Raw genomic sequence first — 17801 nt, 5'->3', positions numbered from 1 at the left:
TAATTTCTGAACTATTTGTCAACCAAGTCTCTATTCAAGACTTGTTCACGAAAATTTGAAAAAAAAAATGAAACTATAGCCATCATTGTTCGTTAAATGCAGCTCCAAGGTGTATTCGTTCATTCGTTTATAAGGTTATATGTTTCTTTCAATTTTTAAGCTATTTTATTTAGATCTCTCTATTTTATTTTCTTTAGTTTATTTTTTTAGTACTTTTCTTCGGATACCCTCTATCAAAGTTTAGACTTGCTGTTGGTCAGTTCAGTTTAATCTAAATTTATTTTAATCATTTTGTTTGAAGATACAATGAGACATATACAAGTGATTCAATTTACATTTTTCAACCTCTTTGCTCCTAATTTAACATTTTTGATGTATTTTCAGTCCTTGTTTTGGCATAAATTTTTTTTCCGATACTTATATATCGTTGGTGATTTTAATTTGATAACCTAACTAATAATAAATTTTTAAAAAATCCTAGTTTACTATCGCTCGAATAAGCGGAAATTCTGAATGGATGGCACCAATTATAAAAAATTTTCTTTCGAGGTTACAATGCGCTCTTGGACTGTTTTATGTTCAGCTCGATGTAAATCGCTGATTCTGGTGTCGAATGGGGCATCAAGTATTGTTCTGAGTATCCGATTTTGGGCCACTTGTAGTTTCTTTATGTGGGTTGTAGCACACGTTCCCCACACCGGCATAGCATAATTCACAACTGGAGCGATGATTGTCTTGAACACAGCTAGTTTATTACGTCTTGATAGGCAAGATCTTCTGCATATGAGTAGGTACAGGGATTTTAGCAGTCCAATATTCCTTGTTTTTAGATTGTCCGTATGAGATCGATACAGTTGTTTATCGTCGATGGTAACACCAAGGTAAGTGACCTGATTCTGCCATTCGTTTGGACGACCGTTCAATTTGATGACGCAGTCTGGTGGTGGAAGCAGCTTCGGGGATAATCTGTGCCGGAAAAGGATCGCTTGGCTTTTTGTCTCGTTAACTTTGATTTTCCAGCTGGTCAAGTATGAGACATACGTCGTAACGCTTCGCTGGAGTTTCGATCGATATTCTTTAGGTTGACGGCCTCTAACTATTTTATTGCACTGTCATCAGCATATAGCGCCAGATTACACCCAGTAGGAAACTGCGGAACACGTATAATATTGGACCTAATAGACTTCCCTGTGGTACGCCAGCGGAGATTATTTTCAGCTCGGAGGAGGCACCAGAAAGATGTACTCTGAATGTCCTATCTGATAAATAACTTTTTATTATGCTTGTGAGGTATAGTGGAATGTTGGCTTGCATCAAATTGTGGATAAGTCCTTTGTGACAGACGTTGTCGAAGGTTTTCTCAACGTCGAGGAAAGCTACCGCTGTATTTGTGGAGAGTGCATTGCTCCTCTGGATAATGTTCTTCACCCTGACCAGTTGGTGGACGGTAGAGTGCTCCTTCCGGAAGCCGAATTGCACTGGAACTATTAATTCACGCTCATCGATTTGCACCATTAGACGCTGAAGAATAAGCCGCTCGAAAACCTTACTAATAGCCGACAGGAGCGTGATGGGTCTGTAATTTCTTGGCGAAGTTGGACCTTTTCTTGGTTTCAGGATGGGGATGACTTTCCCTGTCTTCCATCTAACCGGAAAATAGTTGAGTTGGAAGCATCGTGTAAAAATTTGAGCCTGGAAGCGATATGCTTTACCAGGGAGTTTTTTTAGGATCAGATTTACAATACCATCATTACCAGGCGCCTTCATATTTTTACCTCTCTTGACTGCAGTACGCACCTCATCCTCAGTGACTTGGCCTGTGAACCCAGTATCGTGTACCTGCTCATCTAGTAGTTCAATAGAGCGTTGCACCACATGTTCATGGGGGCTCACTATGCTAGCACCGATGTTGTGCGCCTCGACGATAATGTTGGCGATAGCATTCGACTTCTCGGCAGGGGATACTAAGATGTCACCCGGGTTTTCTTCCTTAAGTGGCGGGATCATCGTGGGTCGTTTCTTTAGTATTTTTGCCACCTTCCAAAATGGCCTCGAATGATCATCCATTTGCTCGATGCTGTTTTTTTTTGGCAGACTTATCTCACTTCTTAACTAGGCGAACCTAGCCAGAATTTTCACCTGCCCCCGGGCTTCTGAATGCCAAAGGGGGACTAGGCTCTGCGGAATGCACGTATCTGCATGCTCGTGCTGTTTTAGTCCTGACCGAGGAATTGTCGGACAATCGCGCAGGTGCTAAGGATGACCGACTTTTGGATGCCGGCCAATTCCTTCTCGATGTTCAACACCTTTAGCGCCTCCAGAAGTGTCTTCGGGATAATTCCAGTTCCAGAGAGAACGACTGGAACAATTCTTGGGACCTCCCTTAGCCCCCACAGTTCCTTGAGCTCCACGGCCAATGGTCGGTACTTGCAGATTTTGCGACCGTGGGTCTCCTCCAGATTCTGGTTCAGTGGAATAGCGACATCGATGATGGTGACTTTGCGGTCGCTCTTGTCGTAAACCATTATATCTGGACGGTTGTGGTGGATCGAGAGGTCGGTCAGAACAGTGCGATCCCAGTACAGCTTGAAACGGTCATTTTCCAGGACAGGTGCAGACAGGTACCGGTAGTTTGGTACGTTGTCTTCCAGTAGAGCACATTGGAGCGCCAGTTGTCGATGAACAATACGGGCCACGTTGTTGTGGCGCTCGGTGTAGGCTGGGTTGGCCGAAACGGGACAGCCTCCCATAATGTGCTCTATGTTTTCACCTGGTTGATGGCACATCCGGCAAATGTCATCAACGTCTTGATGCCAGACGTACCGCCTGCAGTTTCTCGTCGGCATTATCCTGTCCTGGATGGCTATCATGTCGGCTTCTACTACTGAAGAGAGTTCACCACGCGTTAGCCACAGATTAGATGCGGCCTTGTCGACGTGTGGCCGGTCCAGTTGATGGGGGTGGGCACCATGCACTGCCTTCTGCTTCCAAGCTGCAATCTTCTCCTCCACTGTCTGCAGATTGCAGTTGAGTTGGTACTCCGCTTGCGCCAAGTGCAGAGCGCTGTATCCTCTGTCGGCGGCGCAGACAGCCCGGTATAGCGCGTTTTGGTTGGCGCGTTCTTCGAAGTACTCGCGCATTTGTCGTACCTGGGCAACACACAGTGCAGAAATGTCGACGATTCCAAGTCCCCCTTCTTTGCGTGGGAGTGAAACTCTCTCCAGTGCCGATTGAGGATGGTGCATTTCGGCCTCTTTGAATGCTTTCCTCATCCTCCTCTCAAGGTCCTCTAGGTCAGTTTTGCTCCATTTGACTACACCAAAACTGAAGGTCAGCAGGGGAACCGCGAATGTGTTGATCGCGCGTACCTTGTTCCTCGCGTTGAGGAAAGTCCTCAGGACACAGTTCACTCGACTCAAGAACTTGTCTCGCAGCTCCGTCTTGATGTCGGAGTGGCGAATCCCGGTGAGCTGTCGGAATCCAAGATATTTATAGGATTCGCCACGAACCATGTCTCTTATAAACTCGCCGTCATAGACCTCGTAGCCTCCGGATTCGGTAAGTTGTCCTTTCAGCAGGTGGACACAGCGACACTTGTCGAGGCCGAACTCCATACAGATGTCCCTGCTTATTTCTTCGACAACCCGGATAGCTACACCTAGACGCTGACGTGAATCAGCGTAGACCTTGAGATCGTCCATGTAAAAGGTATGGGTCACTTCTTCGTGGGCGCCGTCGCCATACCTTATTTTATAGCCATGACTGAGGGGGTTCAGTGCCAGACAAAACCAAAGCGGGCTGAAAGAGTCGCCTTGGAATATCCCCCTCTTTATCTGCAGCGTTCTAGACTGCAACACATTTTCCCCATCACTGAGGTGCAGAGACGTGCTCCACTGCCTCATCGCATGCTGCAGGAACCTAACGACGACGGGATCAATTTTGTAGAGCTCCAATACCCGGACGAGAAACGAGTGAGGTATGGAGTCATAAGCCTTCCTGTAATCGATATAGGACATGCTTAGGTTCCGCTGGTTATAAACCGCCTGGCCGACTATGGCTGCGTCGATGATGGCCTGGTCTTTGCAGCCATGCGTATTTTTTCTGCATCCTTTCTGCTCTTCTGCGATGATATGGTGTTGTTCGCAGTGGGCAGAAACTTTGGCGGTTATGATGCTGCTTAATATCTTGTACAGACTCGATAGGCACGTTGTCGGCCTGTACTTTGATGGGTTTAATGTGTTGCTGTCTTTCGGGAGGAGGAATGTGACGCCACGGGTGGCGAATTCAGGGAGGTTGTGTGGGTCACGTAGCACCTTGTTGAAGCACTCAGCTATCTTTGGATGTGCGACGGTCAGCTTCTTGTGCCAAAAGTTCTGGACACCATCGGGGCCCGGTGCTGCCCAGTTCCTCAGGTACCGCGAGGCTTCGCGGACATCGTTCTCTCCGACGATGATAGCTGGCATCTCTCCAATTTCACCACAACTCTCCTCCTCTCGTCTTAACCACATTTGCCCTTCACGATGTTGTACTGGGGTTTCCCAAATACCAGCCCAGAAGTTCGTCACATCGCTAATATCTGGCAAACCTTCGCGGTAGTCGGGCTTCTCGTCGCTAATGTGGTCGTAGAACGCTTTTTCGTTATCTCTGAACATCCGATTTTGTTCCTGGCGCTTTGCACAGTCAGAGTAACGTTTCAACCGTTTAGTTAGGACGCTCAATTGCTGTACCAGTGTGTCGAGTTTTTCCGTCAGCTGGTGAGCACCCAGCTGGCGAAATTCAGTAGGCCGCACGATCACAGCAACTTGGCGACATAATTTCGCCGATCTGCTGCCTCTTTTGTACGCCATCAGTCTTCCAATTGCGGCGCGCTTGTTTAGGATCCGTTGCTCCAATCTCCTTCGCCAAGGAGGCTCACGACTTTCACGGAGATGTTGGAGCAGTCCGCCTCTTGGCCTAATACGGTATCCTAAACTTTTGGCGGTCACCACAGCAGCACAGTAAACTTTCAGTTGCAGCTCCTCCATGTTCTCAGCATCAACCAAGTGCAGCGGAAGAACGTGCTCGTTCATAAGCTTTACTGCACTTGTCAGCCTGCGGGAATGCTGCAACTTCGGGATCCTGGGGCGCGACAATGGGTCTGTGTCGCGGAACTGTGAGATCGCCTCGTCGTAGTGGAAGACCAGATCGCGTAGTAGTTGTTGATCTGGCTGTGGGTCTTCCGGCTCAGGGGGTTGTAGTACTGTGGCCTCCACTGGTGCTGATTCGCGTTCCCCACTCGCGAATGAATTGCTCAGCCGTACTGAACTTCGTCTCGACACATCGCTTGCTCTGTTGTTCCTGGAGCTTATTTCTCTCTGCACCTGCTGCTTGATCTCGTCGATTTGCGTTTGGGAGAGCATGTTGTTGCGTACTATCGCTCTACGCCTCGCGTTCATCGCGTTCTGATCAAGCCTCCCGACGAACTCTGGATACGCTTCCTCGAACCTTGTTAGTATTCGAGGGCGACCGCTCATGTCCGTCTCCAAAGCAGTGCAGATGTAATAGGCGCGGATCACGAATTCATTCATTTCGTGTGTCCACATGATCCGGCGCCTAGTGGTACCCACAAGTGTGGACGACTGTTGTCTGGCAGTCGCAACACGTCTCGTAGGCGCAGCGTTTCTTAGGTGATGTCGATGGCTGCTGTTTCCGTGTGGCGGTAGCTCTTCGGGTTGAACCCGGCTGGTGGCCCGCTCTTGCACCTCGCCCTCCAGCCGCTGGCCGCTCGCTCTTACGCCCGTTCCAGGACCAGCTCCAGTTCGGGGACCCTCCTCGGGTGATCGCATTCTAATTACTCTTCGTGATCGTAGCTCCATTTTATTGGGTGTATCTCCTTTGCCCGGGAGACAGCGGGTTGGCAAGGCCTCCATGACCCGGGAGGCCTTCCCCGGGAGAGATATAGCGCTCTGACTCGCTCGCACCCCCTCACTTAGCCACTTTCGACACCCGTTCTCGGAGCCAAGACCAGGTGTGTGTTTCCAGTTCACGCCCGATCTAAAAATGTCGTCATATGATCTTCGTGGAGGCGTGAGATAGGAACATTTGAGACCAACAGGCAGGCTCCTACCCTATGTTGATCCCCATTTGAGAACCAAATTTTTTGACGTGGGACTACGTCTAACCGGAGTATATGGAGGGTAAAATGAAAACCTAAACACAGAACATGCAGGAAAAAATTAAAGATTCCGAATACTTATAACTAGAACATTTCTTACTGGATCGGAAAGATGTTTGCATCAATTGATAGGGAATATGGCTACACTTCTATCGCTATTAATAAAATGTTATTTTTCATTAGATAAACAATTGAATAACTGTAAAATGTTAAGCGTTATCTAAAGGCCCTAACTACCTAGTTTTGATTCACGGTTTCCCCAACACAGCCATCAAAACCAAGCAGCGTTAGAGAAATCGGCATTGCAAATACTTCAAAGTCGGGGGTATTTTTGTTCCGATTGAAATGTGTTTCCCCAACACAGACTTCAAATCCAAGGAGCGTGAGGAAATTGGCATTGCGAATACAGGTAAGTCGGGAGCATTTTTGTTCCGACTGAAATGTGTTTCCCTAACACAGACTTCAAATCCATGAAGCGTGGGGATATTGACATTACGAAGACATGTATGTCGGGGTCATTTTGTTTCTACTATATTGTGTTGCCCCAACACAGACTTCAGAACCAAGGTGTCTGGGGAAATTGGCATTGCAAATTCATGCAGATCAGGGTTTTTTTTCGACTGAAATGTGTTTCCCTAACACAGACTCTAAACACAAGGAGCGTGGGGAAATTGGCATTACGAATACATGTAAGTCGGGACATTTTTGTTCTGACTGAAATGTGTTTCCCTAACACGTACTTTAAATCCAAGGAGCGTGCGGAAATTGGCATTGCGAATACATAAAAGTCGGGGGCTTTTTTGTTCCGATTGAAATGTGTTTACCTAATACAGACTTCTAAACCGAGGTGTCTGGGGAAATCGGCATTGCAAATACATGCAAATCGGGGGCATTTTTGTTCCGACTGAAATGTGTTTGCCTAACACAGACTTCTAAACCAAGATGTCATCATAACAAACGTAAAAGGACTATCATTAAATTTACTTGTAACGAAGAACATCATCTATCACAATGCGTGAATTGTCTTATATGTCATTATACAATCTTTTTACTCACAAAGCAAATATATTGAATTTTATTGAATTCGGAAATTGTTTCATTTGTGGAGGCGATCATCCATACCTCTAACGCTAAAGATCACGAGTTAAATTCTCACTCCCGACATTCTTCCAAAAATGGAAATAAAAGTGACCAGCTAAAATGTATTGAAAGTCACTATAATAGAGAAAAAAATTGTTTCATTCAATCAAAAATTTAATCAATGCAAATTAAAAAATTATTGCTAAGCTAAGGTAGTCCCACGTCAACCTTGCGGTTATATCATAGATATAACCCACCCATTTTTTTGTCGGTGTATAAATTCTTTATTTTTCCAGACGTTAAAAAACAGTAATTACAAAATAATTATTCTAAACTTCGTTTCTCAGCTCGAATTCTAGTGAATCTACATCAATAGCATTATTACTGTGCATAATAAAGATGACGTATTTCAAAAACATTTTCAAAATTAGAATTTTTGTTGTTGTTGGTATATTCCTTAACTGAGGTCGTAACAAATCTGCTATCTCGAGTCTGCGCCATCCACCAAGCAGCACCGTTATTTTCCGTTGCAGTAGTTGCAGTATTGCAGCAAAACGCTCGTTCCTTATCTCCAGCATCCGGTTCTTTTTTAAATTTTTCCAAATTTTTTTTTATCAAGGCTCTTATCGCGCTAGCCTGACGGGGCCGGAGTTCAATATTTTAACAGTTTTTCTTATTATCTATGTTAGTAATATGTAACCGATTATTCGCGGTCGGCTCGAGGTTAGTATTACAAGTGTTCTCGTAATTGGGATGTTGCTGTCTCCAATGCTCTGTACGTGTGCCCGACACGGGATATTTCCTATTGGGCAGCTGACCATTAATCAGCAACGCCCCCTAGTATGTACCCCATATCTAGCGTGGTGCGTCTTCTCGACTCGAGGAATCCAGGATAGAATGGTCACTAGCCGGCGCAATCATCAGCTTGTGTAGAGTTGTCATAAGCGGTACAACCTTTGGCTCTTGTTGAATGATCAGTGGACTGCACAACCTTTGGCCCGTGTATCTGTAAAGAGTGTGTGTATGTATTGCCGCGACTAAGTAAAAGTTTATCGATCGGATAGGAGGGATATGAAACAGGGACACAACGAAGGAAACATCATTAAACGTTGACATCGACGTTTCTGAGGAACAGGTATAGATGAAGCAGAAGATCAGGATCACGGCTACCTAAGATATCCCGGACGGGGATATTCGATTGTCTGCCTTTTGCTCTCAGTGCTCTAGAGAGCTGAGAGCGAGCAGCATGGAACCGGATACACGACCAGACAACATGCTCGATGTCGTGGTAGCCATCGCCACAATCACAAAGATTGTTTGCTGCGAGCCCAATGCGATAGAGATGCGCGTTTAGGTTGTAGTGATTGGACATGAGCCGAGATATCACGCGAATGAAATCACGACCTACATTCAATCCCTTAAACCAAGCACTCGTCGGAACCTTAGGGATAATCGTGTGTAACCAACGACCGAACTCATCTTCACTCTACATGCGCTGCCAACTAACGAGTGTGTCCTGACGAGGAATGTGAAAATATTCATTATAGGCAATTCGCCTTTCAAAAAGTATGCCTTCTGAAGCGCCCACCTGTCCGCCCACGCATCCGGTTCTTGACGAGATGGTTGAGATAGGTGACTTCTTGCTTCTGCCAATGATATCCAGTTCGTTGGTATTGGCGCCTGACGGTATAACGCTGTTGGTTTAGCCGACGAGTGGGTAGATCTATTGCAATGAACTGATTTCTGATCGTAACCCAGTGAACAAAGGAATCTTCTGCAGTATGAATGACTTCTTCTAAAACGCTGAGATTATTATCGATAGCTTCGATGGATGACAAATCTGTAGTATCAGGGAGGCGGGATTCCACAAGGCGACTGAATGCAATCCAGTTCACTCTATGATAGTCTCGTCTCTTTGCAACCGGTGCTGGAGCGGGATGAAATTGTAGCTGAGATATAACCGGATAATGATCAAAGCTCAGCTCGAGGTGGCTAACGGACTTATAAAGGTTCATGTCCGAGAGGGAAACATCCAGAGTTGATGTTGAACCGGTTGGAGAGAGGAACGTTGGATCATCAGGATAGTAGATGTTGCATGTCGCTGAACTTAGATGGTCTGCAAGAATGTTTCCAATATTGTTTGACCTATGATTGCGCCATAGGATGTGTCGAGCGTTGAGATCGCCAGCTATCACGAAGCCGGATTGGCTATCAGTGAGTATTTGTAAGTCATTCGCAAATAGCTGGGATGACCCATCTCCGTCCATGCATTGTCTGGGGACGTAAACTGCAAACAGTGTAAAAGTACCTTGAAGGGAATGAATTTTGACGATTGTCTCGATGACTTTGGTTTTTGGATGCGGGACGATTTCATAGCGGATGCCATGCTTCACTATTGCTGCAACGTCGCCACCATTTGAGTTGGGTCGATCTAGTCGGATCACAAAGTGTGCCAGAAGAGAAAAGTTTGTTGACGGGTTGAGCCGGATTTCCGTGATCACACCTACATCAATGGAGTGTCGAGCAAGAAAATCATTTAACTCGATCTTTTTTACCCGAACAGAGCGGGCATTCCAGTTCATAATCTTGATGCAGCGGGGCTCAATAGACCCCATATTTGCAACTAATAAAATATAGGACGTCTAGCTGGTCAGCTTTTGATTTGCATAGCCGCAATCGAGTTGAAAGTTCGCGGAAAATGTTCCACAATTCAGCAGCACTAAAAAGCTCGTTCGTGTTGTCACTGGGGGAGGTGTTTGGTTGCTGTGGTGGCGGGACGTGTGTGGCCGCTCTGAGGCGAGGATCTACGCGACGCTCACTCTGCTGGTTGGTCCAAGCGTTCGCTGCAGGCTGCGTATATGCCCACCTAGGAGTTTCGGTAGGAACTGGATTATGAGCAAGAGCCGGAAAATTTTGCTCTGTGAGAGCTGGAGCAGCTGGAGCATTTGTTTTTCTACCCGGCTGGTTAACTGACGTTGCTTTTTGTCGTATTTGTATATATTCGGCTCGTTTCGGGCAGCTACGGTCCGTAGCAGGATGAGGGCCGTTGCAATTTACGCAACGTTTCGTAGTTGATGTTTCAGCGGGGCATCCTTCAGAAGTATGAGCATCGCCACAGTTGATACATCGGCTCCTAAGATGGCAGTTTCGTGTACCATGTCCATGGAACAAACAGTTCATATACTGTGTCATGTCTGCTCGTTTGTTTCGGTATGCTTCCCAGCGAACGATGAAATGGGCGATGGTTTTAATTTCACTAAGTTTTTTCAAACTAGTGTATCCCTCTGCGAAGCGCACTAAATAGAGACAGTCATCTTGGGTTGCATTTTCCATTTTTCGTTAAATTTTTTCGTTCGAAATCAGTTGGGGAGGAGCACTGAATTTTAGTCCCAAACCGAGTTATTCGATAGGTTGGCCGAACATAACAAGCTTTAATTTTTTCAATGAGCGTCGCAACTGGTAAATTTTTAACTACCAAAGGTGGCAGCCTAGTTTTTCTGGGAATATTCTTCGGATGTGTTACTACCGGCGTCGGGTGAAAATCATCAGGAGTTTGTCGAGCCAATGTGCTGAATACGTTATTATTTAGAAGCTTTTCCTCTAGAACGTCATTACTGGCTATTGGATCAATTTTCTTTCGCTTGGTTGCGTTTTTAGAAGAAACGCGAGCCGCAGAGAGCGGCGTCTCTTCAACCTTCAAATGGACGCGAAACACGTCCGAACGTGTTTTTACAGGACTGGGAATGTGATAACACCACTACTGCACGAACGAACTTGAAGAAGAAAACGCGTAAAACGAACTGAAAAAAAACCACACGACGATATCCAAGTTGGATTACCACTGGTGGGGTCCAATCATCGAAGCGCAGCGAAAGCAAAGTGAACTGGATAGCTCAACAGTCCGATACCGAATGATCGCTGTTGGTCGACCACGGCGATCATTTTATTCCACGATCTCTTCATGTTTGCCGCATCCCGAGTCACTTTGGCACCCTTCTTCAATTTCCGCTTGACAATTGTCCAATATTTTTCGAATGGGCTGAATTGGGAGCAATTTAGATGATTGAGGTCTTTTTCAATGTAATCAACCCTATTATCACGATATCAATGAAGCGCCTCTCGACTGTAGTGGCCGCTTGCCAAATTGGGTCAAAACATCACCGGACCTTTGTGAGTTAAAAAACGGAAGGGGACGTTTCTGCAGGCACTTTTTCATCTATATCTTCTGATCCATTGTTTGTTTGTAGTTTGTAACGAGAACCTTGGTTTTCTGTCAACAGCTGCAAATGCCTTGGCAAATCAAGAAATTCCCGGTAAAGAATTTCAGGCCTGGGAGCTGTCCAAAACACATCTTCACGCTCATTTCGTCGTCCATCAGAATGCATTGCATCGCAGCATAATCCGCATTTCTTCAAAACTTGTTGTACCGCTTTCGCTCGCGTCTTTTGGTCACCAGATTTTGCTTCAGTGTCCTGTTCAGGGTTACCATATCTACAGAATAATCTGTAATTATACAGATTTTTCAGACTTTTTGAAACCAAGAATCTGTAGATACAGATTACGGTTTTTTTGGTTTTCATACAGATTTACAGATTCTCAAAAAAAAAACATTCCTATATTAGTTACGGTTTGATCTCAATAATATTTTTTCCAACTCGCCAATTTCATTCATATAGCATCCGAATCAGTCTGAATGAGGGTCATTTTGACATTCATATGTAGCATGTAGTACTGCTTTCTCATGTTCAATCTAAGTCGAAAAGATTTATTAGTAAATATGAAATTAAAAGAAGCAACATGTGACATGATGTAAATAAAACGTTCAATGTGGGAAAGGAAGAAACATTTTGAACGAATATTAAATTTTTCGTTTAGAATAAATATCATATTAAGCTTTGCGCAGTGGCGATATCGTAACCGATGTGGTTTTACCGAGGTGCAGTTATTGCGAGTTGAAAAAAATATCCTTTTTAATATTGTATCATGTTTTCTACAAGGAATTTAGAACATTTTTCCTGATAATGGTTTTATGTTATAAAAAGGAGATTTTTGTAAGTATGTTGAGATAGTTCTAATAATGGCCGAGTGAGAGTAAGAGTTACATGCAATCAGCAATCAATTATGTTCATTGAGATTGAGAACAAACTTGGAACTTAGAACAGGGATGGTAGTTTGAAAGGGGGTACACTTATTTCACTTCAAATCGAAATTACGGAAGCGATGAAGCTGAATAAAACGTTGATGATATGAGTTGACAATAATTAAATTTTTATAACATTTTCGACATGTCACTAATCACACCTTACTTTTAATGATGTATAAATGCTATTTTGTTATAATTTATCTTGATAAGAAATAATTTTTTTTTTAATATTCGGTATCCGGCCGGATGGACCGGATAACGGATAATTACCGGATATCCGTTTCATCTCTAATAAGTATACTGCTTTGCTGTTGTGGCTGAAAGTAAACAAACGGCCTCAAAGGGTTGATACAGATTTCGATACAGATTTTCTTAGAAAAAAACACAGATAAAAAGATTTTTTGAGACCAAAAACACAGATTTTGGGCCTGATCACGAACGTCACTTCACGGTGAAAACGAAGTGAATTGTATACAACGTTATTACGGCTGCCACCGTGTGTGTAGAATCCGGAAGAGTTCATCCGTCGTGACAACTTTGATGAACTCGGTGTTATTACGAATATCACGATACTGTCACATCACGGGAAAAAACAAATATATTTGTCACTTGTGTTTCAGATGGTGAAAGCTAGTCACGCGGAACGGAGTAAGTTTAATTTCGGATTTATTTAGCTTTTTTGCTAACATTTTGAGTCGTGTCTTGCTTTTTAAGAAGAAAAGATAAACAAACAGCAATTTACCTGCTAGGTGGCATTTATAGAACGAAATCGTGACGTATCCAGAGGACATAAATTTGTTTATTTGGATTCGATAAATGCGCTATGGGATGTAATTGAGGACTAAAAATGTAGCTCCTGTAGACCGATTGAAACATGGCGAAAGGTCGATAGTTACATCGAATAAGGCCATTGATCTTTTTTTTTTACGTAATAGATATTTTCAACGATATTGTTTGATGACATACTTTGAATGAAAGAATATTTAAGTTTCGAATAAGGAAAAAATGAATCTATCATAGCAAAGCTTTTAAAGTAATTATTTTTAAATTATTCTCTAGTTCTTTTTCCATAATTTCGATATCCGTCTAAAGAAAATCTGAATCATTTTCTGCGTTTGGCAGAAAAACTCATCAGGTGTTTCATATGAAAATTATGCTTCTGACCGACGGTACTGACCAGTTTCTGTTCAAATAATTATATCAAACCTCATGTTCCGTATATCAAATTACACGAGAATGGAAAGGATAAGAGGATTAAACTTCGGAATCCCATATAGGAGTAACTCAGATTATACTGATCATGAGATGGATAAATTCGGGTTTATTCGGAAATATAGGAGATATTATTATTCATCAAAATTGTAGAAACGGTTGTTAAAAAATGATTTTAACGTTGACCTATACTAAATACTTCTCACTATTCAAACGAGTAAGACAAAGCTGAGTACAAGAGTATGCGAGATATCGATTATTAAACTCATGATAGTCATGCTTTATCTCTAGAGTAATTTATAGAAAGAGGAAATAGAATTACATTCCCATATGTTCAACAACTACATCATTCAAGAGCAACCAAGTAATCCTCCTCATCTTTGAACCATCGTTTGATTCAGCAAACTAACGCACCAAGCAAATGATTCATGGAATGAGTCCGAATCGCTGGCATTAAAATACCGCATCATCGAGATACAATCGCAAACTTGTCATTCTAAAACATACGTTCAATTAAATGGAATATTATCTGATACAATTATTAATTTTATTTACACAAAGTTCAAACGTCCGAAATTATGCTACCGAAATAACGTTCAAACGCCCGATATTATGCAACCGACATGTCTGTTATAAATAGGAATGAACTCTTTCACTTCACGAAGTTTATTTTTACATGCAACTGTCCGTGACAATGATGATAGACACAAAAAGATTAAGGGCCTGATTCTCGAATACACTAAGAATACACTTCACGGTGGAAACGGTATGAAACGCTTTCGCGATGACAACGGTACGGTGTCGACATCTGGATGCGAGATTAGTTTCCCACTAAATTTATCATTATAATATCAAATTATCTTCAGATGAAATTTTTGTGTGAGATTATTATATCACATGAAGAAAACAAAGTTTTCCACTCACATTGAATACCAGTTTGATACGAAGAAGTTAATTTTCATTAATGATTTTTCATTTGAAAAGTGCTCATTCTGCCTGAAAACTCATCATTATCTTCGACAGTTAACTAACTCGTAAAACGTAGTTCAATGGCGTGCCGTTTGTTTCGTTTCCACCGTGAAGTGTATTCGAGAATCAGGCCCTAAGTGAAGTGTAAGTGACGTGAAAGCGTTTGTGACAGTGATGTTCGTGATCAGGCCCTTTATTATAGCAACCCTGGTCCTGTTTGGTTGCTTGTAGGCACGGAAATTACGATAACCTTCTCGCATACGTATTCTCCGAATGAATTGTGTTTTATGGCGATTTCGTAGTCCGAAAGTGCTAGGTCTGCCTTAATTGTTCTCTATACCTTCAACATCACCTTCCGATAGTAAGTTCCACTACGACGCGTCCTTTGATCAACCCGAACAACAGTTGTACGTTCACGAAAACGTATCAGCACATCGCACATCGTCGATTTAGCCACTTTCAGCGATTTCTAGATTTCAGTACTATACCAACGGGATTTTTAATGCGCGACCACTGCTATAAAATTAACGGTGATTCCGGATTCTAAATCATGTCTAAGAAAGCGCTATCAAAGAGAGTATGAACTTTGTTCGCCTGTATTAGTTTCTTCTACCAAATTTTCATCAATAGATTCAGATTTCCAGCACCTTGACAGACGATTGTGAGAGTCTGTTACGGCGACTAGATAAAACTTGTTCAGCTTTTAATTAAGTTTCTTTGGTATATATTTTGCTGTTAAAATAAGAATTAGAATTAACTTATACAATACACATACCTTACTTTATACAATATTTTATACAATACACATACCTATACCTACCGAGAATCAAGCTCATAATTATGGACTTCGCTTCGATGATCCTTCCTACCGTAGGATATTCTAGAAGCAATCATTGACAAATGCAGCTGTCTGGAGAACGTTCTAAAAGTGTGTCTTCTTCTTTGTCTTCAAGAGTCTTTAAACTTTTCAGTTCATTAAAAAAAAATCAATTTGGCTTAAAGAGTCTTTAAACGTTTCAGTTCATTCAAAATTAATTCAAAAAAAGTTTGTCAAATATTTGTTCGATTTTATTTTAGCAGTCGAACATGAGCTCATTTTAATAGTCCGCCATGTGTTGTACAAAAGCTGCTTTGCAGTATAAGAAACGTTTTCAAAACATTTCTCTTGTGTCAATGGAGAATACCAATGATTGAACGAAAGCTTCAACTTGGTGTGTGAGGTATTTTATTTCTGTACTAGAGTGAAAGGTCAAAGTTTCGAAAACCTGATTGTAGATTTTGAGTGTTAATACTTTTTTGCCGGATGAACGAAATGGTATTATAATCACTTCATTAGAAAGATAAAATGCCTAAACGTTGTATGCTTGTTACTTACATCTCTGAGATTAGAAGTTCAACAAAGAATCTTTGAACGGGATGTTCATATTATGGCCCAGACGGCTTGTTTCTAGATCAGACCCAATCGAGATATTATGGAGAGTGATCGTATGAAGTGTTCAAGCAGTTGACAAGCAGTATGCGGGTTTTGAAGATTTTAAACGAACATGGAACATGGAGCATGGAACGAGATACAAACTCGAGATCATTCAGAAGCTTGGTTAACATACGAATTACATACTTGTTGCAATTCATGCGGAATTGATGTTAATTTGTAAAAGAGTGATAGTTTTTATTTTCATTTCATAATGTTATTAGGCTGTCAAAAAAGTCCTGAGGTATTTTGTTTGAATTTTCATTTGTTCATAAAATTAGTTACAATCATCTGTTTTAAGTCAAATATGCGCCGTTTTGTTCGATGACTTGTTCCCAACGAGATGCCAACTTCATAATACCCCTGTTATAGAAGCTCGCTTCCTTATTGGCAAAAAACTCGGATAGTCAATTTTCACAGGCCTCTTTTGTGGCTAACTTCTGACTACCTAGCTAGTTCGCTATGGACAAAAACAGGTGGTAGTCACTTGGTGCAAGGTCCGGACTATACGGCGGATGCAAAAGAACCTCCCATCCGAGCTCCCGGAGCTTCTGGCGCGTCACCAAAGAAGTGTGTGGCCTGGCGTTGTCCTGATGGAAGACAATGCGGCCTCTGTTTATCAAAGATAGCCTCTTCTTCATGAGTGCTACCTTCAAGCGGTCCAGTTGTGGCAGTACAGGTCCGAATTGAGCGTTTGGCCATAGGGAAGCAGCTCATAATAGATTATTCCTTGACAATCCCACCAAACACACAGCAGAACCTTCCTGGCCGTTAATGAGGGCTTGACCACCGTCTGAGCCGCTTCAGCTGGCTTCGACCACGACCGTTTGCGCTTCACGTTGTCGTAAGTGACCCACTTTTCTTCGCCAGTCACCATCCGCTTCAGAAACGGGTCGATTTCGTTGCGATTCAGCAACGATTCACATGCGTCGATACGATCAAAGATGTTTTTTTGCGTCAACGCTGCTACTATGCCGGTCTTTCTCGGCTAATTCAGCGATTTTTTCGCAATTTTCGACGACAGGCCTTCCGGAGCGTGGCGCATCTTCGACGACCTCTACACCAGAACGAAAACGTTGAAACCATCGTTGTGCGGTGGAAATGGAAACTGTATCGGGTCCATAAACTGCACAAATTTTATTGGCAGCTTGAAGTGCATTCTTGCCTTTGTCATAGTAGTATTGTAAAATATGTCGGATTTTCTCTTTATTTTGCTCCATATTTGCGACACTATAACTCACGAACGACTAAACCAAACAAAACACTGTCAAGGACTATATTATAGCGCCCAAAAATACCTTTCCAACAAGCTATAGTATGACTCGATACAATGAATACAACTAGAACTACGCGCTTACAACGACACCTCGCGGAAATACCGCAGGACTTTTTTGACAGCCTAATATTATTTTATTGAATACAAAAAATTGTTATGGAGTGCCGAAATCTATTGACGCAAAAATTTCATCAATCCATCATGAAATGACTGAGAAACAAGCGTTTGAAATTGGACAATTTTCACGATGTTCTCGATTTTCGATTTTCAATTTGTACCCCTATATGTTCCCGAAAGACGTAATCCTACGTCAAAAAATCTAGCTCAACTGTAGCGTATGTCAAACCACGTTGAACTCGAACATCGATGCATGCACACGTACATGGGAGAGAGAGAAAGAGAGGAACGAATTCGGTTTGGGGGAAGTCACTTCAAAATGCAATGAGGACAATTTGACTGGGAAGAATGAAATCATATAGTCGAGCCGGTAGAGGGA

The 17801-nt window shown here is 42.8% G+C and overlaps 1 pseudogene; it reads left to right on the top strand.

The window, feature by feature from the left end:
• The first annotated feature begins 12125 nt into the window (after nt 1-12125).
• On the top strand, nt 12126-12256 carry LOC129772124 (U4 spliceosomal RNA; annotated as a pseudogene).
• The last annotated feature ends 5545 nt before the right edge of the window (nt 12257-17801 follow it).

The sequence above is a fragment of the Toxorhynchites rutilus genome, chromosome 2, assembly GCF_029784135.1.
Source record: "Toxorhynchites rutilus septentrionalis strain SRP chromosome 2, ASM2978413v1, whole genome shotgun sequence".
Classification (NCBI taxonomy): domain Eukaryota; kingdom Metazoa; phylum Arthropoda; class Insecta; order Diptera; family Culicidae; genus Toxorhynchites; species Toxorhynchites rutilus.
This window is presented reverse-complemented; position numbering and strand designations above follow the sequence as displayed.